This window comes from Equus caballus, chromosome 10 (genome assembly GCF_041296265.1).
Source record: "Equus caballus isolate H_3958 breed thoroughbred chromosome 10, TB-T2T, whole genome shotgun sequence".
Classification (NCBI taxonomy): Eukaryota; Metazoa; Chordata; class Mammalia; order Perissodactyla; family Equidae; genus Equus; species Equus caballus.
In genome coordinates, this window is record NC_091693.1 from 223817 (window position 1) to 251698 (window position 27882).

The window sequence follows — 27882 nt, forward strand, 5'->3', positions numbered from 1 at the left end:
TGTTGGCATCTTTTTTGCCTCAGCTTAGTATTCCCTCCTCAAGGAGATCTTTCTTTCCTGGCCCCGCCCTATGGACGAGGCTGAGAGCTGCTCTTTTTACTCCCACAGCACGCTGTGATTTCTCTACCACCACACTGAGTACTCTAGTATGAAGGTTTTTTATGTGCCTCTTAACTCTTACCCAGCTTGAGCAAGGAGCAAAGCAGACATAGGCCTGGAACATCGCAGGAGCTCATTGTACAGGAGAAGGGGAAGTTTCCTTTCTTCCCAAGGGGTAATTTGGCTGTTCAAATATTTTATGGGCGTCTCAAACTCAGCTTGTGAAATATTGAAAGCTGTTTGGGGGGAATGGCAGGGAGCAGCAGTCTCAGTCCGTTCTGCCACCAGCGAGAAGGAATTCCATTTTTACAATGTTCCAGGCCCAGTGCAGCAGGGAGTGCCAAGTGACACTGTTCCCACCAGAAAAGCACTTCCACAAATGCTTCGCTTTGCTCAGGGCTTTTGGTTTCACAAGAAGTGGGTCTTCATTATGGCTGTGTGGAGGACTTGGAGTATGTGAAACAGTATCAGTTCTGAAGATAATCTTCCAGTAGAACTCTACCAGAAAGCTATGGTGGCCAGCACTTACAGACCAGGAAGAATAATTTCCACAGTGTATGACACGTAATGGGGATCACTATGGGCAGTTCAATCTGGGACTTTATAGGGAGTGTTGATCATTTATATACCGACAAGAACAGCTGATAATTAGCGTACAAGCCAATCCAAAATCCTGTGTGTTGAGGCTTAGCCAGGAGATTGCTTATATGGAAGGCAGCTCACCCTGTGTCATGCCCTGATTATTTTCCAAATCCAAATGTCTCTTGTGCAGATGCGTTGGAGCTGCCACTTGACCCTGTCTCCATCATAAAAGAGCTTGTGAAACACACTGAAGGGATGGACCAGTGCTGTTGTGTTAGAGATACGTTGATGGGCAGGAACGCGGTGATGGGGAAGGCCTGCCCCTGCTGATCAGGTTCTGAAGGAAAGCTGGCCTCTCACATGGTCTACACTTCCTGGTAATCAGAGAACATGTGGTGTGTTGATCACGTCTGACTTTTTGGGTAAAATGGAGATGTGTGGGCCTTGTGCCTAGAAAATACAGCTGGTCTCAATACAGTGTAACACAATTTCCTCTTAACACAGACAACTTGCATTTGAATATTCAGATTTAATCTTAATAATAATAATAATAACAATTTTTGCAGTTTTTATTCCCTCCATCCATTAGTTCATTCATTTTTTTCAATATTTATTGGATATTTACTAAATATTGAAATAGTACATGGCAGTTAAGTGTATGTAGCAATCAGCATAGGCTGAGTGATGCTGCAGTACCAAATGGCCGCTACAAGTTCAGTTCATTGTAAGTTCATGCCCATCGTGGGTTGGCTGTGGCTCATCCACATTATCTCCATTCCAGGACCAAGGCAGAAGGAGCAGCCTTTATCTGATACATGCTGGCTTCATGAGCTGTGATGGACAACATGATGGCCCTCAAGTTCAGAAGCAATCACTCGCACATCATTGGTCAAAGTAAGTCACAACGCCCCCTGGTGTCAGTGGAGTGAGATTACAGTCCTTCTGTAATCCCCTCTCCCTGGTAGTAGAAGCAGGAATATTTTGAACAAATGATACAATTTACATCAGTGTAACCACCAGGAGACTCTGGATAAAGAGTTCCCAGTGACAGGATGATTTTTTTTTTTTTTTTTAAAGATTTTATTTATTTTCCTTTTTCTCCCGAAAGCCCCCTGTACATAGTTGTATATTCTTCGTTGTGGGTCCTTCTAGTTGTGGCATGCGGGATGCTGCCTCAGCGTGGTTTGATGAGCAGTGCCATGTCCGCGCCCAGGATTCGAACCAACGAAACACTGGGCCGCCTGCAGTGGAGCGCGCGAACTTAACCACTCTGCCACGGGGCCAGCCCTCAGGATGATTGGTTTTGATGAATGATTTGGCCCGTTTCACAGCAGGGAGACTTCACGGAATGTGAAGAACTTAAATGGATCTGGCAAAGTTCAGTTTTATTAAGATCATCGCCCTGATATTTTTCTGCCAAAACAGTAGTTTTTCTCTTGCTTTGACCCCTCGCAGCACTGATTTCCAAGATTCTCCCAGACTGGGTTTGTAGAAGCACAAATGTTTCAAGTTCCTTGAGCACAGCAACCTTTGGGAAGCTGGAAACTTTCGAAAGAAAAGTTTTTCCTGGAATTTGCGAGTCAAATGCTGAGTTTGCCACTCTACTGGCATTATATCTTTTGACTTCATTTATGCAAACGTTTCATGCTTGCAAGGGGTTCACTCCTAAAGGAAGTAAAGTCTTGAATTCTTACACTGCCAAATTTAATTAAAGTTGCTCATTGCTGATATCCAGCGTAAAACTGGCAAACTTTATTAGTCATTCTATACAAAAAGTGATGACAGCACATGTTTTTTTATAGCACGAATGGGATTTTTTTTAAACTTTATGCAAAACAAAGTAGCCAGTATAATTAGACAGTAATTTGTAACTTCCAACGTAAACATTTTAGGAGCAGTAGTATCAAAAGTGAGTGCTAATTAGAGAGCTGTTAGAGAATATGCGTAAGTGGTAACAGATTGACAAGCTATACCAAACAGCAGGCTATTTATAACTCCATGCTGTTTTTAAATTCTATTTTGTTTAATAGTCTTTGGACAACTCATAAGAGGGGAGAGTTTCACAACTTGATTTGCGGTTTAATTTCTGTAAATACAGCTAAACCTTGCAGATGTGACTGCAGAGCAGCTAGCCGTGATAATTAAAAAGTATTAGTAACTGGATGCCTTTCTGACTAAGTCGTTTGAGATTCTAGTATCTTTTGTGCTCCATCTCCCCAAAGAAAGGATGCGTCGAAGCATTACTTAATTATGTCTGTAACAAATAAAGCGCACTTTGATCAGCAACCTTTCAGGAGCATTTGCCTTGTAGTCATTTATTCAAACAACAAAAAAGTCAAGAAATATTTATGAGAAAGGGTAGGGGAGTGAGGCACAGACACTCATTTTGGCTGCTGTTGACCCTGTGGACACTTGACCTCTAGTTTCATTAGCAAGGAAATTGTTTAAATATTGACAAGAGGCTGAGATGTGATTTCCTGTCAAGTTTATGCCTTCTTCTGGATTTCTTAGCAAGTAATAAGAAAGAAATTTAGTTCTTGATGGGAAAGGAGATGTATCACAATGCGTAAGACTTAGTCTCTTCCCCCACGGTCATGTCCCATGAAAGTAAGTGTCAGAATTAAAGAGATGTGAACGTGTGTGGGAAGGGAGAATGTCTTGTATGACTATTGCTTGTTTAAAAAAATAGTTAAAATTCACATAACCATTTTAACCATTCACCATTTTAACGATTTTTAAGTGTAAAGTTCAATGCCTTTTAAAACACTCACAATGTTGTGATCCCATCCCCACTATCTAACTCTACAATATTTTCATCACTCCAATAAGAAACCACAGACCCATTAAGCAGTCCCTCCTCATTTCTCTCTCCCTCGTGCCCTGGCGAACACTGCTCTTCATTCTGTTTCTGTGAATTTGCCCATTCTAGGTCTTTCAAATATATGGAATCATAAATATGTGGCTTTTTATATCTGGCTTCTTTCACCTAGTATAATGTTTTCAAGGTTCCTTCATGATGTAATATGCATCAAAATTTAATTCCGTGTTATGGCTGAATAATATTCCATTGTATAAGTATACCACATTTTGTTTATCCATTCATCAATCAGTGGTCATTTGGGTTGCTTCCGCTTCTTCCTTATAATATGAATAATGTTAACATAAACTTGGTGTACAAGTTATTGTGTAAACATACACTTTCAGTTCTTTTATATGTCTAAGAGTGAAATTGTTGAGCCCAGTGGTAACTCTAAATTCAACTTTGTGAGAAATTGACAAACCGTTTCCCACAGTAGCTGCACCATTCTACATTGCCCTTATCAGTGTATGAGGATTCTCGTTTCTCCACATTCGCACCAACAATTATTATTTTCTGCTTTTTTTTTTTGGATTAGAGTTATCCTACTGGATGTGAAGTAGTAGCTCATTGTGGTTTTGATTTGCAATTCCTTAACGACTAACGACGTTAAATTAGGTATTTTTTCAGGTGTTTATCAGCCGTTTGTACATCTTTTTTACAGAAATGTATATTTAAGTTCATTGCCCATTTAATTTATTTATTATTTAAAAAAATTATTTTATTGAGGTCATATTCTCTTATGACATTGTGTATATTTCAGGTGTACATTATTGTATTTCAGTTTCTGCATAGATTGCCCTGTTGCATCACCGAGAGTCCAGTTTTTATCCATCACCATGTATATTTGTCCCTTTACCCCTTTTCACCCTCCCTCTACTCCCTTGTCCTCTGGTAACTGCTATTCTGTTCTCCTTATCTATGTGTTCGCTTGTTTATCTTCCACATATGAATGAAATCATACAGTATTTGTCTTTCTCTGGCTGACATTTCACTTAGCATAATACCCTCAAGGTTCATCCATGTTGTTGCGAATGGCATGATGTTGTCCCTTTTTATGGCTGCATAGGATTCCATCATATATATATACTCCACATCTTCTTTATCCATGCATCCATTGATGGGCACTTGAGTTGCTTCCACATCTTGGCTATTGTGAATAATGCTGCAATGAACATAGTGGTGCATATATCTTTTTGGATTATTGATTTCATGTTCTTTGGATAAATACCCCCAGTAGTGAGTAGATGAATCATACGTATTTTTGAGAAAATTCCATACTGTTTTCCATAGCCCCTGCACCAGTTTACATTCCCACCAGCAGTGTACAAGGGTTGCCTTTTCTCCATGTCGTTTCCAGCACTTGTCTTTTCTTGTCTTGTTAATTATAGCCATTCTGATGGGTGTGAGATATCTCATTGTAGTTTCGATTTGCATTTCCCTAGCAATTAGTGATGTTGAACATCTTTTCATGTGCCTTTTGGCCCTCTGTATATGTTCTTTGGAAAACTGTCTGTTCATATCCTCTGCCCATTTTTTTGATCAGGTTGTTCACTGTTTTGTTGTTGAGTTGCACGGGTTCTTTATATATTTTGGAAATCAACCCCCTTTGTCAGATATATGATTTGCAAATATATTCTCAGAGTTGGTGGATTGTTTTTTCATTTTGTTGATGGTTTTCTTTGCCTTGCAGAAGCTTTCTAGTCTGATGTAGTCTCATTTATTTATTTTTCCTCTTGGTTCCCTTGCCTGAGTAGATATGGTATTCAGAAAGTTGCTGCTAAGACCAATGTCAAAGAGTGCATTGCCTATATTTTCATCTAGGAGTTTTATGGTTTCAGGTCTTACATTCAAGTCTTTAATCCATTTTGAGTTAATTTTTGTGTATGGTGTAAGATAACAGCCTACTTTCATTTTTTTGCATGTGGCTCTCCAGTTTTCCCAACACCATTTATTGAAGAGACTTTCCTTTCTTCATTGTATGTTCCTTGTCTCCCTTCTGGAAGACTACCTGTCCACAGATGTGTGGAATTATTTCTGGACTCTTGATTATGTTCCATTGATCTGTGTGTCTGTTTTTGTGCCAGTACCATACTGTTTTGATGACTATAACTTTGTAGTATATTTTGAATTCAGGGAGTGTGACCTCCACATTTGTTCATTTTTCCTCAGGATTGTTTTGTATATTCAGAGTCTTTTGTTGTTCCATGTATATTTCAGGATTCTTTGTTCTATTTCTGTGTAGAATGTCATTGGGATTCTGATTGGGATTGCATCGAATCTGTAGATTGCTTTAGATAATATGAGCATTTTAACTACGTTTATTCTAATCCATGAGCATGGAATGTCTTTCAATTTCCTTATGTCTTCTTCAATTTCTTTCAATAATGTCTTATAGTTTTCAGTGTATAGGTCTTTCACCTCCTTGGTTAAATTTATTCCTAGGTATTTCGGTTTTTTTTGTTTGTTACAGTTGTAAATGGGATTGTATTCTTGATTTCTCTTTCTGCTAGTTTGTTGTTAGTGTATAGAAATGCAACTGATTTTTGTATGTTTATTTTGTACTCTTCAAATGTACTGTAGTCATTGATTATTTCTAACAGATTTTTGTGGATTCTTTAGGGTTTTCTATGTATAGAATCATGTCATCTGCAAATAGCAACAGTTTTACTTCTTCCTTTCCAATTTGAATCCCTTTTATTGCTTTTTCTTGCCTAATCGCTCCAGCTAAAAATTCCAGCACCATATTGATTAAAAGTGGTGAGAGTGGCAATCCTTGTCCTGTTCCTATTCTCAGAGGAACAACATATGGAAGACCTGGCCGCTGCTATGGGAGGCTGAGGGGACATGTTTTCTGGATCCACTGGAAGATGGGCAAGAGCAAGCCATGCCCACTTTCTCTGCCCCCACCACAGCTGCTCACAGTTGCATGGGCTGAATCTACTGAGATGTGGGCAGAGAGCAAGCTGCATCCATTTTCTCCACCCCCGCCACAACTGTTTGCAGGAGTGGGGTCAGGATCTGCTAGGAGATGGGCAGGGAGAAAGCCTTGCCTGCTTTTTCTCTTTTTGTTTTCTGCCCCCACTGTGGCCACTTGCAGGCATGTTCACCAGTATAAGTCTCTTCACCCTGGATCTCTGCTGTTGGAGGACAGGGAGGGGAGCTCCTCCTCTAGTTCCACTGCCTCCTGCAGGTCCAATCCATTTACTTTCAGATGTATAGAAGCGTGGATCTCTTAGGTGTCCTGTTGTGCTATGTAGGGAACCTTCTGTTGGTCAATGGATGTCTGATTGGTTGTAACTTAGAGGAGAGAAACAAAGGGAACAACTCACTCTTCTGTGATGCTGACATCACTCTCATTGCCCATTGAAAAAGTAAGGTTGTTTTCCTCTTAGTTGTTGAATTGTAAGAGTTCTTTATCTACTTTGGATATTAATAACTTGTCAAATAAATGATTTGTAAATATTTTATTCAATTCTGTAGGTACTCTTTTCCCTATCTTGATGTTGTCCTTTGATGAACCAAAGTTTTAAATTTTGATGAAGTCTAATTTATCTATTTTTCTTTTGTTGCTTTTACTTTTGGTATCATATCTAAGAATCCATTAACCAATCCAAAGTCATGAAGATTTACTGCAATGTTTTATTCTAAGTTTTATAGCTTTAGCTCCTACATTTAGGTCTTTGATTTGTTTTGAGGTAATTTTTGTGTGTGGTATGTGGTAGGGATACGACTTCATTCTTTTGCATGTGGATATCCTGTTGTGCCAGCACTATTTGTTGAATAGACTATTCTTTCCCCATTGAATGGCTTTGGCAGTGTTTTGAAAATCACTTGGCCGGGGATATAAGGGTTTGTTTCTGGACTGTCAATTCTGTCCTATTGACCCACACGTCTATCCTTAGGCCAGTACCACACTTTTTGATTACAGTAGCTTTGTAGTCAGTTCTGAAATTGGGAATGTGAGTCCTCCAACTTTGCTCTTCCTTTTCTAACATTATTTTGGCTATTCAGGATCACTGGCAATTCCATATGAGTTTTAGGATCAGCTTGTCCGTTTTTGCAACAAGGTAGCTGAAATTTTGATACAGATGTTGTTGAATCTGTAGATGGCCTTGGGTAATATTGCCATCTTAATATTAGGTCTTCCAATCCATGGATTTCCTTTGTTTAAGATTCATCCTAATTCATTCAATGATGTCTTGTATTTTTCATTGTACAAGTTTTGCACCTCCTTGGTCAAATTTATCCCTAGATTTTACTCTTTCAGATGCTATTGTAAATAGAATTGTTTTTTAATTCCAATTTTGGATTATTCATTGCTAGTGTATGGAAATGCAACTGAATTTTGTATATTGACTTTGTATTTTGCCACTTTTATGCATTGTTATGGATGGACGAACTTGTTTATTAACTTTAATATTTTTTTGTGTGGTTTCTTTAGGATTTTCTATATATAAGATCATGTAATCTGTGGATAGAGAGAGTTTACTTCATTCTTTCCAATTTGGCTACCTTTCCTTTCTTTTTCTTTCCTGCTTGCCTTGGCTAGAACTTCCAGTACAATGTTGAATAGAAGTGATGAGAGCAGACATCCTGTTCTTATTCCTGATCTTAAGGGAGACATCTTTAAGTCTTTCACCGTTAAGTATGATGTTAATTGTGGGTTTTGCATAGATACATTTTTTAGGATTGAAGAAGTTCACTTTTGTTTCTAGTTTGAATATTTTTATCATGAATAGTATTGGATTTTGTCAAATATTTGTCTGCACTGTTATGGACTAAAATATGTCCCCACCAAATTCCTATGTTGCAGCCCTAACCCATGATGTGACAGTATTTGGAGAAAGCCTTTAGGAGGTGATTGAACTTAACTGAGGTCTTCAGGATGGGGCCCTGATCCAGTAGTGCTGACGTGTTTATAAGAAGAGGAAGCAACATGAAAAGTGTGCACACAGAGGTATAAGGCCATCTGAAGACACAGTGAGAAGGTGACCATCTACCAGGCAGGAAAAAGGTCTCAGAGGAACCCAACTCCACTGGTACCTTGATCTTGAGCTTCCAGCCTCCAGAACTGTGAGGAAGTAAATTTCTGCTGTTTAAGCCCCCCAGTCTGTGGTACTCAGTTATGGCAGCCCGAGCAGATGAAGACATGCATCAGTTGTAATGATCATGTGGTTTTGTTCTTTCACCCTATTAATACAATGTATTATATTGAGATTTTCATATTTTCAACTACCTTTGCTTTCCTGGGATAAATCTCACTTGCTCATTGTGTCTAACCTTTTAATATGCTGCTGGGTTTGGTTTGCTAGTATTTTGGGGGGATTTTTGTTTCTATATTTATAATGCATATTGCTCTGTAGTTTTATTTTCTTGTGATTTCTTTGTCTGTCTTTGATTTCAGGGTAATACTGGCTTCATAGAATGAGTTGGGAAATGTTTCCCACTCTACTATTTTTTGGGAGGGTTTGTGAAGAATTTGTATTAATATTTCTTTAAGTGTTTGGTAGAATTCAGCAGTGCAGCTATCTGAAACAGGGCTTTGTGGAAAGTTTTCCTGATTACTAATTTAATCTCTTTATTTCTATAGGTCTCTTTAGATTTTGTATTTCTATTTGAGTACATTTGGATAGTTTGTATATTACTGGAAACTTGCCCTTTCTGTCTGTTGCCTACAGTTGTTCATCAAATTCTATTTTAATCCTTTTCATTTCTGTAGAGTCAGTCAGTTGTAATGTCCTCATTTTCACTCGATTTTAGCAATTTGAGTTTTCTCTCTTTTATTCTTTGTCAGTCTAGCTAAAGGTATATTAATTTTACTGTTCTTTGTGAATCAACTTTTGGTTTCGTTGCTTCTCTCTATTGTTTTTTAATTCTCTATTTTCACTTATCTCCATTATAATCCTTATTATTTCCTTCTTCTATTTGCTTTGAGTTTAGTTTTATCTTCTTTTTCTAGTTCTTTAAGGTAGAATGTTTGCTTATTTATTTGAGATTCTTTTGTCTTTAAATGTAGGCTTTTATAGTTATAAATGTTCCCCTGAGCACTGCTATTGCTGCATCCCCTAAATTTTGGTATGTTGTATTTTAATTGTCATTTGACTGAAAGTATTTTCCAATTTCCCTTGTGAGTTTTTCCGACTTTGTTGTTTAAGAGAATGTTGTTTAATTTCCACATATTTGTGAATTTTCCAGATTTCCTTCTGTTATTTATTTCTAATATTATTCCATTGTAGTTAGAGAAGATACTTTGTTTGATTTCAATCATTTTAAATTTCAGACTTTTTAAATAGGCTAACATATGGTCTATCCTGGAGAATATTCCATGTGCACTTGAGAAAAATGTGTGTTCTTCTATTTTTGCATGGAGTGTCTGTTGGATGTAGTTGGCATATATATTGTTCAAGTTGTCTATATGCTAGTGATCTTCTGTGTATTGTTCTGTCAATTATTAAAAGTAATGGGGAACTGATATCTTCAATTGTTATTGTTGAACTGTGTATTTCCCCTTTCAATTCTGCCACTTTCTGCTTCATGTATGTGGGGCTCTGTTGTTAGGTGCATATATGTTCATAATTGTTTCTTCCTGATGGTTGACCCTTTTATCATTATATAATGTCATTCTTTTTCTCTTGTAACAAAGTTTTTGTCTTCTGATATTAATATAGACACTCAAGCTTTCTTAGTTTACTGTTTTTGTGAAATATCTTTTGGATCCTTTCACTTTCAAGTTACTTGTGTCTTTGGATCTAAAGTGAGTTTCTTGTAGATAGCATCTAATTGGATCATTTTTGTTTATTCATCCTGCCAATGTCTGCCTTTTAACTGGAGGATTTAATCTATTTACATGTAATGTAATTACTTATAAGAAAGACTTGCTTCTATTTTGCTATTTATTTTCTGTATGTTTCATATCTTTTTTTTGGGGGGGGCCATCATTTCTTCTATTAATGCCTTTTCTGTTAGATAATTTTTAGTGTACCATTTTGATTCTCTTCTCTTAAATTATTTTCTTAGTGGTTACCCTGGGAATTGCAGGTAACATTTGTAACAATTAATTTATAACACTCTTCTTCTAATTAATACCAACTTAGTTTCAATAATATGTAAAATTTTGCTATATAGCTTCATTCCCCTCTTTATGTTGTCACAAATTTCATCTTTATGCATTTGTACATTATGTGCCCATGAACATGGATTTATAATTACTGTTTTATCTAGTTGTCTTTTAAATTATATAGAAAAAATAAGTTACAAATAAAACAAAAATTCATATTGACTTTTATAATTATCTGTATAATTGCCTTTATTAGTGTTCTTTATTTCTTCATGTATATTTCAGCGTATTCAGTTATTGTCTAATGTCCTTTTTTTCATCCTGAAGACTCCTTTTAGCATTTTTTATAGGATAGATCTGCTACATACAAACTCTCTGTTTTTGTTTACTGGAAAGTCTTAATTTCTTCTTTGTTTTTGAATGATAGTTTTGCCAGATATAGAATTTTTGGCTGACAGTCTTTCTTTCAGCACTTTGAATGTGTCATCCTACTGCCTTCTGGCCTTTATGGTTTCTGATGAGAAAGCGGCAGTCAGTCTTATTGAGAATCACTTGTGTGGACGTCACATCTCTTCTGCTGCTTTCACAGTTCTCCCTTCGTCTTTGAGTTTTAAGATTTTGCTGTGGATCTCTTTGAGTTAGTCTTACCTGGGATTCATTGAGCTTCTTGGAAATGAGAGTTAATGTTTTTCATCAAATTTGGGAAAATTTTGCTTGGTGGTTCCCAGAAAGACCAAATCAAAGAGTTTGCTTTTATTTAATCTACTTCAGACTCTCCCAGAGATGAGACAGCTACCCAGGGGCATTTATCAAAAATATTTGAAGGCAAATGTATTAGCTTCCACTACCAGGGACAAGGGATAACAGTTGAGGAAAACAATAGACAAATCAAAAAGCTTAGAAATTATCTCTTCAAATATTATCTCTGCCATTTTTCTCTCTCCTCTCTTTGTGTAACTTCCACTATGCATAAGTTGGTATGCTTGATGTTGGACTTCAGCTCTCTTGGGCTCTGTTCATTTTTTTCATTGTGTGCCTCAAATTGGGTAATTTCAATTGACCTATCTGGTTCTTTCTTATGCCTACTCGAATATTCTGTTGAACACATCTAGTAAAGTTTGCATTTCCATTATTGTAATTTTCAACCCCAGACTGTTGATGTGGTTCATTTGTATAGTTACTTTCTTTTTTTTAATATTCTCTATTTGGTGAGACATAATTCTCATGGTTTCCTTTAGTTTTTTGTACTTGATTTTCTTTAACAGTTTGAACATATTTAAAAATGTTGATTTGAAGTCTTAGTGTAATAAAAGCAACAGTTTAGCTTCATCAGTGATAATTTCTGTCAATTTGATTTTTTCCATGGTGTGGGCAATCATCTCTTGTTTCTTTGCATGCCTCATAACTTACTTTGTTGCAAACTGGACCTTGTGGATACTATAAAGTGGCAAGTCTGAAAATGAGGTTATCTCCCCTCCCCAGGGTTTGCTTTTGCTCCCTGTTGTAGTTGTTGTTTGTTTAGTTAATTTTGGACCTAATTTTGTAAAGTCTGTATTCTTTGTCATGTGTAGCAACTGAAGGCAGCTACCAATTCAACGGAGATGTCCTTAAACCCTAGAAACGGGGTGAAATAAATCCCTTGTCATTTATTACAGCTCTGTTTGTGTTATGCTGATGCTGTTAACAGTGAGCCTGGCCATTTACACCTCGACTATAGCCTTCACTTCCTTCCAGAGCCTGAAAGTCATCCAGAGGGGAGAACTTAGGTCTTTCTCAAATTTTTTCTGAGAATATGCCAGCCCATGGCATGTGTATGGCCTCCTCAATTCCCAGGAGTAAGTGAGTGCTTTTCAAAGCCCTTATTTTCCAAAGTGTCTCATGCTCCAGGCTTTCCTTCTAAGCTTTTTGATTTGTCTATTGTTTTCCTCAACTGTTATCCCTTGTCCCTGGCAGTGGAAGCTAATACATTTGCCTTCAAATATTTTTGATAAATGCCCCTGGGTAGCTGTCTCATCTCTGTGAGAGTCTGAAGTAGATTAAATAAAAGCAAACTCTTTGATTTGGTCTTTCTGGGAACCACCAAGCAAGTCACAAGAAACAACCACAATTCTTTGAAACTGAAGTCCATTCTTCTCCCTCTGCTGCTAGGAATCTGGGAATCTACGTTGAGAATGCAGGCTATTGTCTCCAAGGCTTCCACCAACCAGGGAGCAGTGAATGGGCTGGGTTGAGTTACAATGGCACAAAGCTCTCTTACTGGGATTCAGGTGTTTTTTCCTTAAGTGTTTACCTGTTTGCTATAAAATTATGATTTGTTTTCAATGTTCTGATAAAGTTCATTCTCACAGGTTTTACCAGTTTATTCACTGCTTTTCTGGAGAGACAGGCTTTCTGGAGGTGCCTAATCCATCACTTTTTCTGATGTCATCCTGATAATTGCTTTTTAACTTCTCAGTCTTGTGTTGACTCTAATTCTATGGCTGCCTGGACTGGAACCTGTTACTTGTTTTCTCTCAATTTTTGGAAGAGAAGTAGTATCATTATAGAGAGGAAACCTATTGATAAAGGACTTTTACCCAAAATATACAAAGAAATCTTAAAACTCAACTATAATAGACAAGCCAATTAAAAAATGGGAAAAAGACATCTCATAAAAGAGGATTGCTTCCTGGGTTCCCCAAAGCTCCTAAGTAATTTTTAAATTTGCATATGTAAATGCATACTTGCAAATAATAACATAAAATATACTGAACACAATTTGTTGTTAGGGGATTGCAAATTAAAACAACAATGAGATATGAGTAACACCTATTAGAATGGCTAATATCCAAAAAACTGACAATACTAAATGCTGGCTGAGATGCAGAGTAACAGGAACTTCATTCATTGCTGGTGGGAATGCAAAATGGTACAGCCGCTATGCAAGACAGTAAGATAGTTTCTTACAATAATAAACAGTTTTACCATGCAATCCAGGAAGCATGCTAATAGGTATTTATCCAAATGAGTTAAAAAGTTATGTCCATACAAAAACTCACATATGAGTGTTTATAGCAGCTTTATTCATGAGCACCCAAACTGGAAACTACCAAGCTATTCTTCAATAGGAGATGGATAGACAAACTATGATACATCTATACAGTGGAGTATTTTTCAGTGACAAAAATAAATTAACTATCAAAACACGAAAAGACATGGGTGAACCTCAATTGCATATTTCTAGGTGAAAGAAGCCAGTCTGATACGACTACATATTGTATGGTTCCGATTATATGACATTCTGTAAAAAGCACAAAGCTATAGAAACAGTAAAAAAAATTGCCAGGTGTTTGGAAGGAGAAAGAAGGGTTGAGTAGGTGAAACTCCCAATGGTCAAAACTGGACAACATAAGCAACAAAATCATATTGGATTATAACCAAAAATATAAAATAAATATCCACCAGTCTACAATGACATGAGTGAGTGATTGAATAAGTAAATATGGAAGAAGAGAGTGAAGAATTCCAAACAGTTTATGTAGATATTCCACTCTCAAGGTAAGGGAGCATAACTCCTCATTGCTTAACATGGATTGCAAATAGTAGATTCCTTCGAAATAGTACAGTATGAAAAGGAAAGGAGAAAAGAATAACTATATAGTGTATAACCTGGCAAACATTACCTCAACCAGGTGATTAAAGTCAGCATCAACAGATAAACCACGCTGACAGTATCTAACTTTGACATAATTTTATAAAATGGCACTTTATCTCTGTGGCCTTCCTCCCCAACCCCATAACCCCAGTTTATTTATGAGAAGAACATCAGAAGACAGAGGGGTATCCTACAAAATGTCTCATCAGCAGCCCTCAGAAATGCCAGGGTCATCAAAAACAAGGAAGACCTTGAAAGCTGTGCAGTGAAGAGATGACTAAGAGACATGATGACGAAACGCAATACGGTACCTGGATCGTGTCACGCACCAGAAAAGGCGCCTTAGGTAAAAACTAAGGGAATGTGAATAAAGTATGGACTTTACTTAAGGTCTCGGTTCATTGATTGTAATATGTGTACCATGGTGATGTAAGATGTTAATAATAAAGAAAAATGGGTGAAGAGTACATGGAAATTCTCTGCAATATCTTCTCAAGTTTTTCTGTAAATCTAAAATTGTTCTCAAACTAAAAGTCTATTAAAGAAAGAAAATGAACAATGGAGAAAATGAGAAAGTGGGAAAACGAACAGACTTGCATTCAATTCTTGGCTCTGCCACTTACTGGATATATGAGCCTCTCTGGGATTCGTTTGCTTTAACCATGAAATAGAAGTGGCTGTACAACTTCTTTGATTCAGTTACTATAAGTATTTAATAAGACAATGGATGGAATATAAACGATATAGTGCCTGACATATACCCTATATTTTTGCTGCACCATTGGAGACTAAATTCAAATAGCATAGCATTACTTTTCATTCTAAATAATTTAGTGTGTATTTTTTGAGAGAACTATCTTTTACCTAATCCTTATACAGCTATCAGATTCACAAAATTTACAATTGAATTATCTCAATTATGTCTTTTAAATCACCTTTTTTCCTATTCCAGAATCTAGTCCCAGGTCATTTAATACATTTAGTTGCCAAATCTCTTTAGTCTACTTTACTCTGGGGCAGTTCCTCAGCCTTTATTTGATTTTTATTAATTGATGCTCTTGAAGAGTTGAAACTAATTTTTTTGTAAACTATCCCTTAATTTGGGTTCGTCTAATTATTTCCTTAATCTTTTAAAAATTTAGATTAAATTTTTATCCAAGATGTTCCTACATAACGTTTAAAGTCAAACAGTTCTAAAAGAATTTTTAGGAAGACAAAAAGCAGCCCCAGACCCCTATTTTTATTGCTGTCCCTTGGAGGTGACCTCTGTTAACTCTTTCCATGGACTCTTTGAACATTTAACTCCATATCTCTAAATAACACGTATATATTTATTTCCCAGATTTTCTGTTATCTGTTTAATTCTCACTATCAAAGATGAAGATTTGGCTCTCTTTTACCTGTCCCCTTGCTATCATCATGGATTTGCATGCATGTCATCTTTCATTGTGTCAATATGGAGATAATTTTGGTTGCATCAATATTCAATGTTTACATTACTAGGACTATTAAGCACTATTCACAGCTGAGCTGTTTGGCATCTCATTTTTCTTTTTGTACATAACTTTTTGTATTTTCTGGATTTATTCCTTTCCCTCCCAGTTTCTTAGCTTTCTGTGTAGTTATCACCAAATTATCCCTAAGGTCGCCCTAGTTGTGTAATCTCTACTTGTTATATTTAAGCGCAACAGATAGTCTACCAATTCCTTTATTTATTTATTGGTGAGGAAGATTGGCCCTGAGCTAACATCTGTGCCCATCTTCCTCTATTCTGTATGTGGGATGCTGCCACAGCATGGCTTAATGAGTAGTGTGTAGGTCTGCACTTAGGATCTGAACACGTGAACACCAGGCTGCTGAAGTGGGGCATGCAAACTTAAGCACTACACCACTGCACCAGCCTCTCATTTCCTTTTTTTTTTTTTTAAAGAAATATCTTCCTGAGGCTTTTGATCTGCTCTGATCTGCATTGGTTGCTCTCTATTGCTAGTGCTCTCTTGTAATGGATCTGACATCTGGAGGATTTCCCCTCTTCACTTTTGCATTGCGTCTTCTGTTTATGTGTGTTTATATCTTTTTTTGGATTTACTTCATTTTATCAGAGTGTGTCCTGAGAATGGACCCATCAAAGTAAGCTTTTTGAAACTTTGCATGTATTAAAATAGCCCTGTTCTATTCTTGAATAGTAATTTCGCTAAATATAGGATTCTAGTTTGAGAACAATTTATACTCAGTATTTTGAAGGCATTTTATCCATTGTCTCCTTTTTTCAATGTGGCTTTGGAGAAGTTCATTAATATTCTAAATATTGATCTTTGTATGACCCCTGTATTTTACCACTTTCTGGAAAAAATATTTTTTATTTTATTTCTACCTCCAGTTTTATTGAGGTAAAATTGACAAGTAAAATTATATACATTTAAGGTGCAAATGTAATGATTTGATATACATAAACATCATTAAATGATTACCACAATTGTATTATTTGTATATTTGTATATTGTGTATTATTGTATATTTGTGTTTTGGTGTGTTGAGAACAATTCAGATCTATTCTCTTAGCAAATTTCAAGTATACAATACAGCATTATTAACTATAGTCATCATACTAAGTGTGGATCCTCATAACTTATTCATCTTATAACCGAAAGTTTGTACCCTTACACTAACAACTATCCTTTTCCCCATGCCCAGGCATATGTTGAACCATCCCTGCATCCCAGGGATAAATCCCGCTTGATTGTGGTGTATGATCCTTTTAATGTGGTGTTGAACTTAGTTTGCTAGTACTTTGTTGAAGACTTTTCATCTCGGTCCATCACGGATATTGACTTATAATTTTCTTTTCTAGTAGTGTCCTTGTGTGGATTTGGTATCTGGGTAATGCTGGCCTTGTAAAATGAGTTTGGAAGCGTTCCCTCCTCTTCAGTTTTTTGGAAGAGCTTGAGAAGGACTGGCATTAATTCTTTAAATGTTTTGTAGAATTCACCCATGAAGCTATCTGGTCTTAGGCTTTTCTCTGTTGGAAAACTTCTATTACTTATTCAATCTCCTTACTTATTATTAGTCAGTTCAGATTTTCTATTTCTTTATGATTCAGTCTTTGGAGGTTGTATATTTCTGGGTATTTATCCATTTCCTCTAGGTTCTACAATTTGTTGGAGTATAATTGTTCATAGTAGTCTCTTATAATCCTTTGAATTTCTGTGTTATCAGTTGTATTGCCCCCTCTTTCATTTATAATTTTATTTATTTGAGTCCTCTCTCTTTTTTCTTTGTGAGTCTAGCTAGAAGCCTGTCAATTTTTTTATCTTTTCAAAGGCCCGGCTCTTGGTCTCGTTGATCTTTTTAGTCTCTATTTCATTTATTTCTGTTCTGATCTTTGTATTTCTTTCCTTCTACTAACTCTGGGCTTCCTTAGTTAGTCTTTTCCTAGTTTCTTGAAGTGTAAATTTGGGCTGTTTCTTTTAGATTTTTCTTGTTTCTCCCCCCCCCCCCAGTTTTACTAAGAAATAATTGGCATATATCACTGTATATAAGTTTAGGTGTACAGAATGATGATTTGATTTACATATATCATTAAATAATCACCACAATAAGTTCAGCCAGCATCCATCTTCTCATGCAATAAAAAGATGCAATAAAAAGAAAAGAGAGGGGCTGGCCTTGTGGTGTAGTGGTTCAGTTCTCACATTCCACTTCAGTGGGCCAGGGTTCTTGGGTTTGGATCCTGGGCACTGCTCATCAAGCCACACTGTGGCAGCATCTCACATAAAGTAGAAGAAGATTGGCACAGATGTTAGCTCAGCAGCAATCTCCTTCAAGCAAAAACAGGAAGATTGGCAACAGATGTTAGCTCAGGGTCAATCTTCCTCACAAACACACACGCAAAAAGAGATAAAAAAAAAAAAACGGAAAAAAAGTTTTCTCCTTGTGATGAGAACTCCTAGGGTTAACTCTTTTAACAACTTTGCTCTATATCATACAGCAGTGTTAGCTATAGTCATCATGTTGTACATTAAAACCTTATTTATCTTATAATTGGAAGTTTGTACCTTTGGATTGCCTTCCTCTAATTCTGCCTGCCCCATCCTTCATTTCTGGGCTTCTTTCTTGCTATGTACTTCCCTCTTAGAACTGCTTTTGCTGCAACCCATAAGTTTTGGTTCATTCTATTTCCATTTTCATTTGTCTCAAGCTGTTTTTTGATTTCTCTTTTGTTTTCTCTTGGACCCATTTGTTGTTCAGTAGCATGTTGTTCAATCTCGATGTGTTTATGAATTCTCCAGTTTTTTTTCTTGTAATTGATTTCTAGTTTCATATCATTGTGGTCTGTGGAAAAAACGCTTGATATCATTTCAATATTCTTAAACTTCTTAAGACTTTTTTGCCTAACATATCTATCTTGGAGAAGACTTCATGTGCACCTGAGAAGAAGATGTATTCTGTTGCTTTTGCATGGAATGTTCTGTATATATCTGTTAAGTTAATCTGGTCTAACATGTCATTTAAGGCTGATGTTTCCCTATTGATTTTCTGTTCGGATGATCTATCCATTGATGTAAGTGTGGTATCAAAATCCCCAACTGTTATTGCACTATTGTCTATTTCTCCCTTTAAGTTCATTAATATTTGCTTTATATATTTAGGTGCTCCTATGTTGGGTACATAAATATTTACAAATGTTATATCTTTTTGTTGAGTTGACTCTTTTATTATTATGTAATGCCCTTCCTTGTCTCTTATTACGCTCTTTGTTGTAAGGTCTATTTTGACTGATCTAAGTATAGCTTCTTGAGCTTTCTTTTGGTTTCCATTTGATTGGCACATCTTTTCCCATCCCTTCATCTTTAGTCTGTGTGTGTCCTTACATCTGAAGTGAGACTCTTGTAGATAGCATACAGATGGGTCTTAATTTTTATCTTTTCAGCCTCTTTATGTCTTTTGATTGGAGAATTTAATCCATTTACATTTAAAGTAATTATTGATAGGTATGTACTTATTGCCATTTTGTTAATTGTTTTCTGTCTGTTTTATAGTTCATGTCTGTTCTTTTCTTCTTTTCTTGCTCTCTTCCTTTGTGATTTGATGACTTTCTGTAGTAGTATGCTTAGATTCCTTTCTCTTTGTCTTTTGTGTATCTACCATAGGTTTTTCCTCTGTGGTTACCATGAGGGTTGCATATAACAACTTGTATCTGTAGCAGTCTATTTTAAGTTGATAACAACTTAAGTTTGAATGAATTCTAAAGCTCGACATTTCTAGCCTCCCCTCCCACATTTTATGTTCTTGATATCACATTTTACGTCTCTTTATCTTGTGTATCCCTTAATTATTGTAGTTATAGTTATTTATACCTCTTTTGTCATTTACCCTTCATACTAGCTTTATAACTGATTCATTTACTATCTTTACTTTTTACTTTTCAGCTTGAGGAAGTTCCTTTAATATTTCTTGCAAGGCCAGTTTATTGCTGATGAACGTCTTTAGCTTTTGCTTGTCCAGAAAATCCTTTATCTTTTCCTCAATACTGAATGGTGTTGACAAAAATAATCCATAACCAATCTATAAATGAAAATTTGGGTGAGTTTATTCTGAGCTAAAATGTGAGGATTATGGCCCAGGGCCCTTCTTTGCAAATGAAGAAGGGGCACCAAAGAAGTGGGGTGTATAGAGCCGTTATATACCCCCAAAGAGGACGTTTCACATAGGAATGAAATGTTGCTTTTACAATAGATGGGACACTGCTCTGTTGGCACAGCGATTGATGGACACAGCAGGTAGGTCGCTGTCTTGGTGGACACAGCAGGGTGGCAGGTCTGTTGTCTCAAGCTGGGTGGTCACAGGTGAGCTGGGTGGTCAAAGGCAATTGCAGCAATCAGTTCCTAGCCTAAGGAAAGATGCTTATCCTTAAGGAAATGCCAATGTGGGGGGAAGTTGTACCCTTATCTTAAGGGCCTTTGTTCTTGCCATAGGAAATGTTTAAAGCAGATGTACAATGCATGCTCAATGGCCATGTCAGGTCCTTTTGGAAAAACAAAGTCGGGCTGAATTAGGTTTACACCAAATGGCTTCCTCACATGCTCCAATATATCCTATTGCTTGCCATTTCTGTTTGTCAATGATAACTTGCTGGGTAGAGTATTATTGGTTCAAAGTTTTTTTCTTTCAGAACTTTGAATATATCATGCCATCCCCTTTTACCCTGTAGATTTTTTGCTGAAAAGTCTGCTGATTATCTCATGAGTTTTCCTTGATGTAATGGCTTTTTTTCTTTTGCAACTTTTAAGATTCTTTCATTGTCTTTAACTATTGACAATTTAATTATGTGTCTTGGTGTGAGTCTCTTTGGGTTCATCTTATTTGAGACTCTGTGGGCTTCCTGGATGTGGATGTCTGTTTCCTTCCCTAAATTAGAGAAGTTTTCAGCCATTATTTCTTCAGGCAAGTTTTCTGCTCCTTTCTCTCTCTCTTCTCCTTCTGGGAACCCTTTAATGTGAATGTTAGTCTGCTTGATGGTGTCACATAAGTTCTTAAGCTAGCTTCACTTTTTTTCATTCTTTTTCCTTTTTGTTGCTCTGATTGGGTCAGTTCCACTCCCTGTCTTGGAATTCACTGACCCTTCCTTCTGTTTCATCTGGTCTGCTGTTAAACCCCTCCAGTGTATTTTTCACTTCATTTATTGTATTCTTCAGCTCTGTGACTTCTATTTGGTCCTTTATTATATTTTTTATCTCTTTGTTAAAGTTCTCAGTGTGTTCATCCATTCTTCTCTTGAGTTTGGTGAGCATATTTATAATCATTACTTTGGTCATTTCAACAGGTAAATTACTTATCTTCATTTCATTAAGAGTTTTTTTCTGTGGTTTTATCCTTTCTTTCATTTGGAAGATATTCTTTTGTTTCTTCATTTTGCTTGACTCTGTTGGTTTCTATGTAATAGATAAAACATCCACCTCTCCCAGTCTTAAAGGAGTGGCCTTGCGTAGGACATGAAACCTATCTCTCAACCCTGCCCTAGCTCTTGATTGTTTCTCAAGCTTTTGTGATTTTTCAAACATCCCATTTTATTTTTTATGGCTTCCAGAAATTGAACATGTGCCAAAACACGTCAGTGTCCCAAAGAGGAGGATCTCAGTCGGCACCTGGATTCAGGCTAATTGGAAACCAGGCCTCAGGGCAATAGTTTTTAAAGTATGCAAGTATATACAGTCCTATGGGACTGCAAGTGTGTACCCTGCTGGTCACCAGTGCCAGGATATCTAGAGGTATCCCCTGAGTGACAACCACAAAAACCAGAGCACCAAACATAAAACTGGGGTAAAAAAGACACTTCTCTCCTGGAGATACTAGTTCTTTGGAGCATGGCATAAGGAGAGTGTGAAGATGGCACCCACCTGATGGAGGGAGGCAAGGGGAGAGTGTGGAGATGGTGCCAGTGGTGAAAGAGAAATAAAAGAGAGAGGAAAAAGAAAAAGATGGTGACTGCCAGCTGGAGCAAGGCAGAGAGCATGTAACTGATATCCAACGCCTCAAGCGAGGCAGAGGCAGGGTGTGGAAATGGCATCCATGGAGCAAGAATTTTGAATAAATAAGAGAGAAAAGAAAAAATGATGACATCTGCCAGCTTGAGCAAGGTGGAGGGCGAGGACAAAGATGGTGTCCACCAGGGAGTATGAGGTAGGAGGAGAGCATAGAGATGGTGGCCACCAGGAAAGAAAAGAAGAAAAAAAATGCCTAGAGTTTAAAAAAATGATGGCTCCTACCAGCTAGAGCAAGGCATAAGGAGAGTGCAAAGATGGTGCCCACCAGTCTTCATCCCCGCAGAACAACCCAGCAGGCCCCTAAATGTGTGTCAAATCAGATGCCTGCTCTTCAGGCTGATGCTCCAAGACAAGCACATGAGCCTCTTCTACACAAAGTCTGGGTGCCCCTTGATTGGCTGCTTCCTTGCTGGGCCCTGGGGAGGCTGAGTCCAAGCACACAAGCCCTTGAGAGCCATTTCTCAGATCACTAAAGCCCTGTGGGCCTTCCAGATGTGAGCCCCATTGGTTTTCAAAGCTAGATGTTTTGGGGGCTGATCTCTCAGGTACCGGCCTTAAAAGTTGGGTGTTCCAGATGTGAGGTTCAAATCCTGCATCCTCAGGGAGAAGCTCCAGGTTCTGAGCTCCCTCTGACTGTGGTTTGCTGCGCTGGGGGGTGGCTTACGGTGACATCACATCCCAGCCTCTCTTCTCACTTCAATGTGGACCTTTTCTTATTTGCTTGATGCATTGTAGCTGCTCAGCCAGTTCTTAGGGTTTTTTTTTTTTGTTTCCCCAGAGAAAGTTGTTTCATATGTGGTTGTAGATTCAGTGTGTCCATCAGAGAAGGTGAGTTCAGGATCCTCTTATGTCACCATCTTGAACCAGAACCTCTGTTAGTTCTTTAAACAGTCTTTATTCCCCTTTCTCTGTCTCTTCTCTTTCTGAGATTCCTATAATGTGTATGTTGTTTCTTTTGATCATATCTCTTAAGTCTTGTTGCGTTTCTTCACTCCTTTTCATTCTTCTTTCTGTTTTCTCCCAGAATGGATACTTTCAGATGACTTGTCTTTGAGTTCACTGATTCTTTTTTTCTTGCTTTGTTGTATCTGCTGTTGAAGCTCTGTTTTTAATTTTTCAGTTTAGTCATGGTATTCTTCAGCTCTAGAAATTCTGGTTGTTGTTTGTTTGTTTGTTTTTGAGGAAGATTAGCCCTGAGCTAACATCCACTGCCAATCCTCCTTCTTTTTGCTGAGGAAGACTGGCCCTGAGCTAACATCTGTGCCCATCTTCCTCCACTTTATATGTGGGACACCTGACACAGCATGGCTTCATAAGCAGTGCTAGGTCTGCACCTGGGATCCGAACCAGGTGAACCCCAGGCTGCCATAGCGGAGCCCACAAACATAACCACTACACCATCATGCCAGCCCCTGTTGTGTTTCTTTTATCGGTTACTCTTTCTTTGTTGAACTTCTCATTTTGTTCGTGTTTGCTTAATTTCATTTAGTTGTCTATTTGTGTATTCTTGTAGTTCACTGAACTTCTTTAAGAGGATTACTTTGTATTCTTTATCAGCCAATTCACAGATTTCTTTAGGGTCAGTTACTGGAGCTTGGATAGTTTCCTTTGGTGTTTCCCAGATTCTTCATGATCCTTGTATCTTTGTGATGGTGTCTGTACAGTTGTGGAAATGGTCACCTCTTCCAGTCTTTACAGGTTTGCTTCTGCAGGGAAATCCTTAACCAGTCAGCTCTGGGGGTTTGGATGGCCCAACTGGTAGCATCCATCCATGGCTGGGGCTTGCCGCCAGGGTCCCTTAGTAGATGGGGCCAATGCCTGTGCTCTGAGTTCTGCTAGCACCACTGGCTAAGCTCACTTCTTGGAAGGGTGCATTATCTGGGTTCTGCATTTAGGTGTGGCTACTAACTGGACTTAATGGTCAGGTGGGGTCATTGGCTGGATTCCACAGTCAGGTGGGGCCACTGGCTGGGCTCCCTTGCTTGATAGTGTTGCTGATTGGACTCTGGAATTGGATGGGACTGCAGGCTGTGCTCCATGATCCGATGGGGCTGCTGACTATGCTCTCTAGACATGTAGGGCCACAGGCTGGGCTCTGCAGTTCAGTGGGTCCACTGGCTGGGTTTCACAATCACCTCTGGTCAGGTCGGGGTGCAGGTGAGTGGTGCTGCTGACTGGACACTCTGACTGGGGCAGGCACAGGCTAGGCTCCACAATTGCCTCTGGTCAGGTGGAACCATAGGCTGTATGCCATGGCCTGGTGGTGTTGCTGGCTGGACTTTGTGTTAAGGCAGGGCCACAGGCTGGGCTCTGCTGATGGGCGGGCTGCAAGCTGTGCTATACAGTTGAGTGGGATCACAGGCTGGACTCTGAGAGTAGGTGGGGCCACAGACTATACCATTCTGTTGGTCAGGGCTTCAGGCTGGGCTCTGCAACTGCCCTGGGGGTTTACCAGCTGGGCGCCATGTTTGGGCAGGTTCACTGGCTGTTCTTTCTGGTTTTGTGTGGCTGAAGCCTGTGCTCCATAGCTGGGTAGGGTTGCTGGCTAGATTCTGTGGCTGAGCTGTACCACTGGCTGGAGATCCCAGCTGGACAGAACTGCTGACTGTGTTCCCTGACCAGATGGGGCTGCCATTTTGGCTCCATGGGTAGGCCGAACTGCCAGTTAGGCTCTCTGGTTGGACAAGGTCACAGGTAGGGATGCTGTCATGCACTGCATGTGCTGGTCACTGTGAGCCTTCCTTTCTTTCTTTGTTCCATATGTCTGACCCCAGGTCATCTAGCCCTGCCAGTTCCTCCAGTATTCCCTGTGAGGCAAGACAGAGTGGTCCTCCCAGTGATTGCCCTGGAATGCTGGGGGAGCTGGATGTTTGTCTTGGGCTCTCTTTTCTCCACTGGGGACACCACAGGCCCAGGGGCCTCTTAGTGTCTGCTGTGCTGGCCTGGGGGAGGGGACACCATCAAAGTGAAGTTACTCCTCTTACCCTTTGAATTAACTTTCTCAATTTGTCCTCCAAGCAGGTGTTTCTGCCTCGTCTCTGGGCTCTGAGATTCTCACAAAGGCCTTCTGCTCTGTGGATAGTTACTATCTTGGTGAGGGGAACCAGAACCAGGGACCTCTTGCTCCTCTACCTTGCTGAGTCATCAGTTCGTCTGGAGAATTTCTGCATCTTCTGTTTTACTCCATTGTTCTGAAATGTTGTAATGATGTGCACTATGTGAGTCTATTTTTATCTCTTGTGCTTGGCACTTGGTGGGACCCTTTCAAATGAGAATCTTGCATCCTTTAGATCTGTGAGATTTTCTTTATGTTTTTTCCCTATAATATTATCTTTTTTCTCTTTCTAGGATTCCCATTATCTGAACTTCTTGGACTAGTCTTCTCATTTTCTTTTCTGTTTGCTTTCCATCTCATTGTGTTCTATTTCCCGGGATATCTTCTCAAGTTTATCCTCCCTCCTGACATTTGAGGGCTTTTTTTCTGCTACCATATTTTCTATTTCCAAAGATACCTCTTTTGCTCTCTAAGTGTTTGCCTTCTCTTATCTGATGATGTTAATAATAGTTTTTTGAAAGTTCCTTCTCTTTGCACACTCTCTATTTCATCTTAGCTGTCTTTTTCTTTTCTTGGCCTCTGTCGTTAATACTGGAGTGTTTCCTTAGAAGTCTGGTCATCCTTGGCTATCTGCTCATGCTCAATGGTGGGAAGACTAAAATGGTGATTGGAAGCTGTAAGTCTATATAGATGCAGATGCCCTCATATTTGGACTTTAGTGAAAGGCTCCGATTAAGGCTGGACCGTTTCACTTGGGGTCTGTGTCTGGATCTTCAGGCTGCTTCTCTTGGGTAGTCAGATGCCCCAGAGAAAGTTCTTCTTAGCTTCTAGGAATAAATCTTGGTAGCCACTTTTCTGGGGGCAGAGTAAACAAGGAACACCAAGATCCTCAATATTTAGAATGTTAACATTTACATATTTCTCCTGTTTCTATTATGGAAAACCAACTTGAAATGGTGTTATGTTTGCATGTGCTTGCTTTGTGTCAAGAACATTGGGCCTGTGTCTTGTCTTCTGCTTTCTGTTTCTGGAGGAAAGGGGAGGAGTTTTGTCTTGCTTCCTCCTTAGTGATAAGGATAATACTCTCAGTAGCGTCTGATCTGAAAAGGGCTCTCCTAATAATAATCTGCTTCTTCTCCATTAGCATCCCCAGATCTATTCCCCTCCATTCTCCGCCCTGCTCTGTGCCCTGGGAGGCTGGCCCTGCCAACGTCATCATCTGGGATTCCCCTTCCCTTTGGCTTCTGGTTAAATTTGGCCAATGGGAGGTGCCAGCAAAGAATCAGAGGGTAGAAGAGAGAGAGGAGACATATAAGGGCACTGCTTCCTCCTGGCTCATTGCTGTGACCTGGCAGCAGCTGTGTCCCTCCATGTCTGCAGCTCCTTCCAGGCAGCTCTCCCCATGACTCCTGCTCTCAGGTGACACCACTGTCTCCCCTTTGCCTCTTCAGTCCTAGGGTTGGGAACAGCTTCCAGCTCTTTCTAGTGTCTAGGTGCCTCAACACCCTTTGTTTCTTCTCTTAACCATAAATAGTCATTTTTCCATTGGGGACATTTATGATGAATTATTTTCTGCTGGCCATGTAGCTTACAAGAAAGACAGGAGTCAAGCTATCTCTTGTCTATCACGATTACTCACACTCCTCTCATCCCTGAGCTTCTGCAGCTTATGCGCGTTCCTCCTTGCAGCAAGCACCACGCTTGGCAGGAAGGGCTCACACTTTTCCACTCAGGGTCAGGTGAAGAAATGGGCTTTCCTGGAGGTCTAGACAACTGAGGTTTAACCCTGCTGCTTAAACTGTGTTACAGAAATTCTCTCTAAAATGTCTATAGGAGACATTTTTCTTCTCCAGCATCCCTTGGTTATCACTAGGGAAATCAATGGATTTGTCTGGCTGTGTAGATTTGAATGAAAAAGTTAAGGAGACTGGGCTTAATGGAAATGCAGGCCAAAGTACTCCCGGGAATTTCTGTGTAAGAGGAGGTCCCTGGCCGTAGCTTATGTATGATGCTGCTTGCTCTCCATCTGAAAAAGCCTCCAGCATAGAGGGCATCTTTCTCTTCAGAGACCTCACTTCCCTAAAACTTCCCTAATGCTCCTGAGTCTGGAAAGCTTGCTTTCCTCTCGGGAAGGTGGGGGTCCGGCAGGCTGCTGAGGATGAAGGCTGCAGAAAGTTGTCACTCCCTTTGCTCATCGTTTCCAGATAATTAGAGCTAGCTCTGGGGAAGGCCAGGCTTTTCACTGCACCTGCCAGCAGTCTGGTGGCTGCGATGCTTCTCTTTGTCTTGGGTGCCCTTGCACGTTGCTTTCACCTGGAAGGTGGACCACATCTACCCTCCCACTACTCTTTGGGATGGCCAGTCTTCTCCTAGCATCACATGCAAGCTGAGATGAGGGATTTCACTTAAGAAAAGAATTCTCAGGAGTATTTTGGCCTCTGTTTCATATTCAGTCCAATCTCTTGAACTTCCCCCGGGAGCTTCCCCAGCCCCCGTGCTCCCACTCACCCCTGTTCCTGTAGGCTGGTCCTTGTGTTCCAGCCATTCTTCATCTTCTCTGTCCAGCCAAACCCTCTGCACCCATCTATGCCCAGCTCCACTTCCACCTCTTCCAGAAAGCCTTCCATGACCCCTTCAGCCTCAAATGTTCTTCCCTCAGTCTGATCTTTTCTAACACTTTGGTATTTCCTGCAGTGCCACATTGTGTGGGTAAAACCCTGGTGTATTATCTCCTTTCATCTATATGTGAATGTTTCACTTTTTGCTGAACTACACTCTTGGCAGGTAAAGCCAATGCACCCTTCTTTTGTAGCCCACACAGCACACAGCACAGTGCCAGACGTGCACTTTGGAGCGTGTTTGCTCACTCAGTAGCTAAGTCATTTGTCGGTATGCTATTTGTTTCTAAAATCCTACATGCATGTATAAAAAGTAGTACGACAATTTCTTTGGTATGAAATGTTTGAAACAGTGTGAACTGTACATGGGTGGGAACATTAAGGGGACGATGGTTAATGTATTTCCTCATTCCTGGATTTACCTGCTCTTATG

General features: G+C 39.1%; 1 long non-coding RNA gene across 1 annotated transcript; it reads left to right on the plus strand.

Moving 5' to 3' along the window:
- The first annotated feature begins 871 nt into the window (after positions 1-871).
- LOC138915672 (uncharacterized) lies at positions 872-11305 on the plus strand. Its single transcript, XR_011421775.1, has 3 exons — positions 872-1058; positions 1463-1575; positions 8355-11305. It is a non-coding gene; the product is annotated as an uncharacterized lncRNA (long non-coding RNA).
- Positions 11306-27882: the final 16577 nt, after the last annotated feature.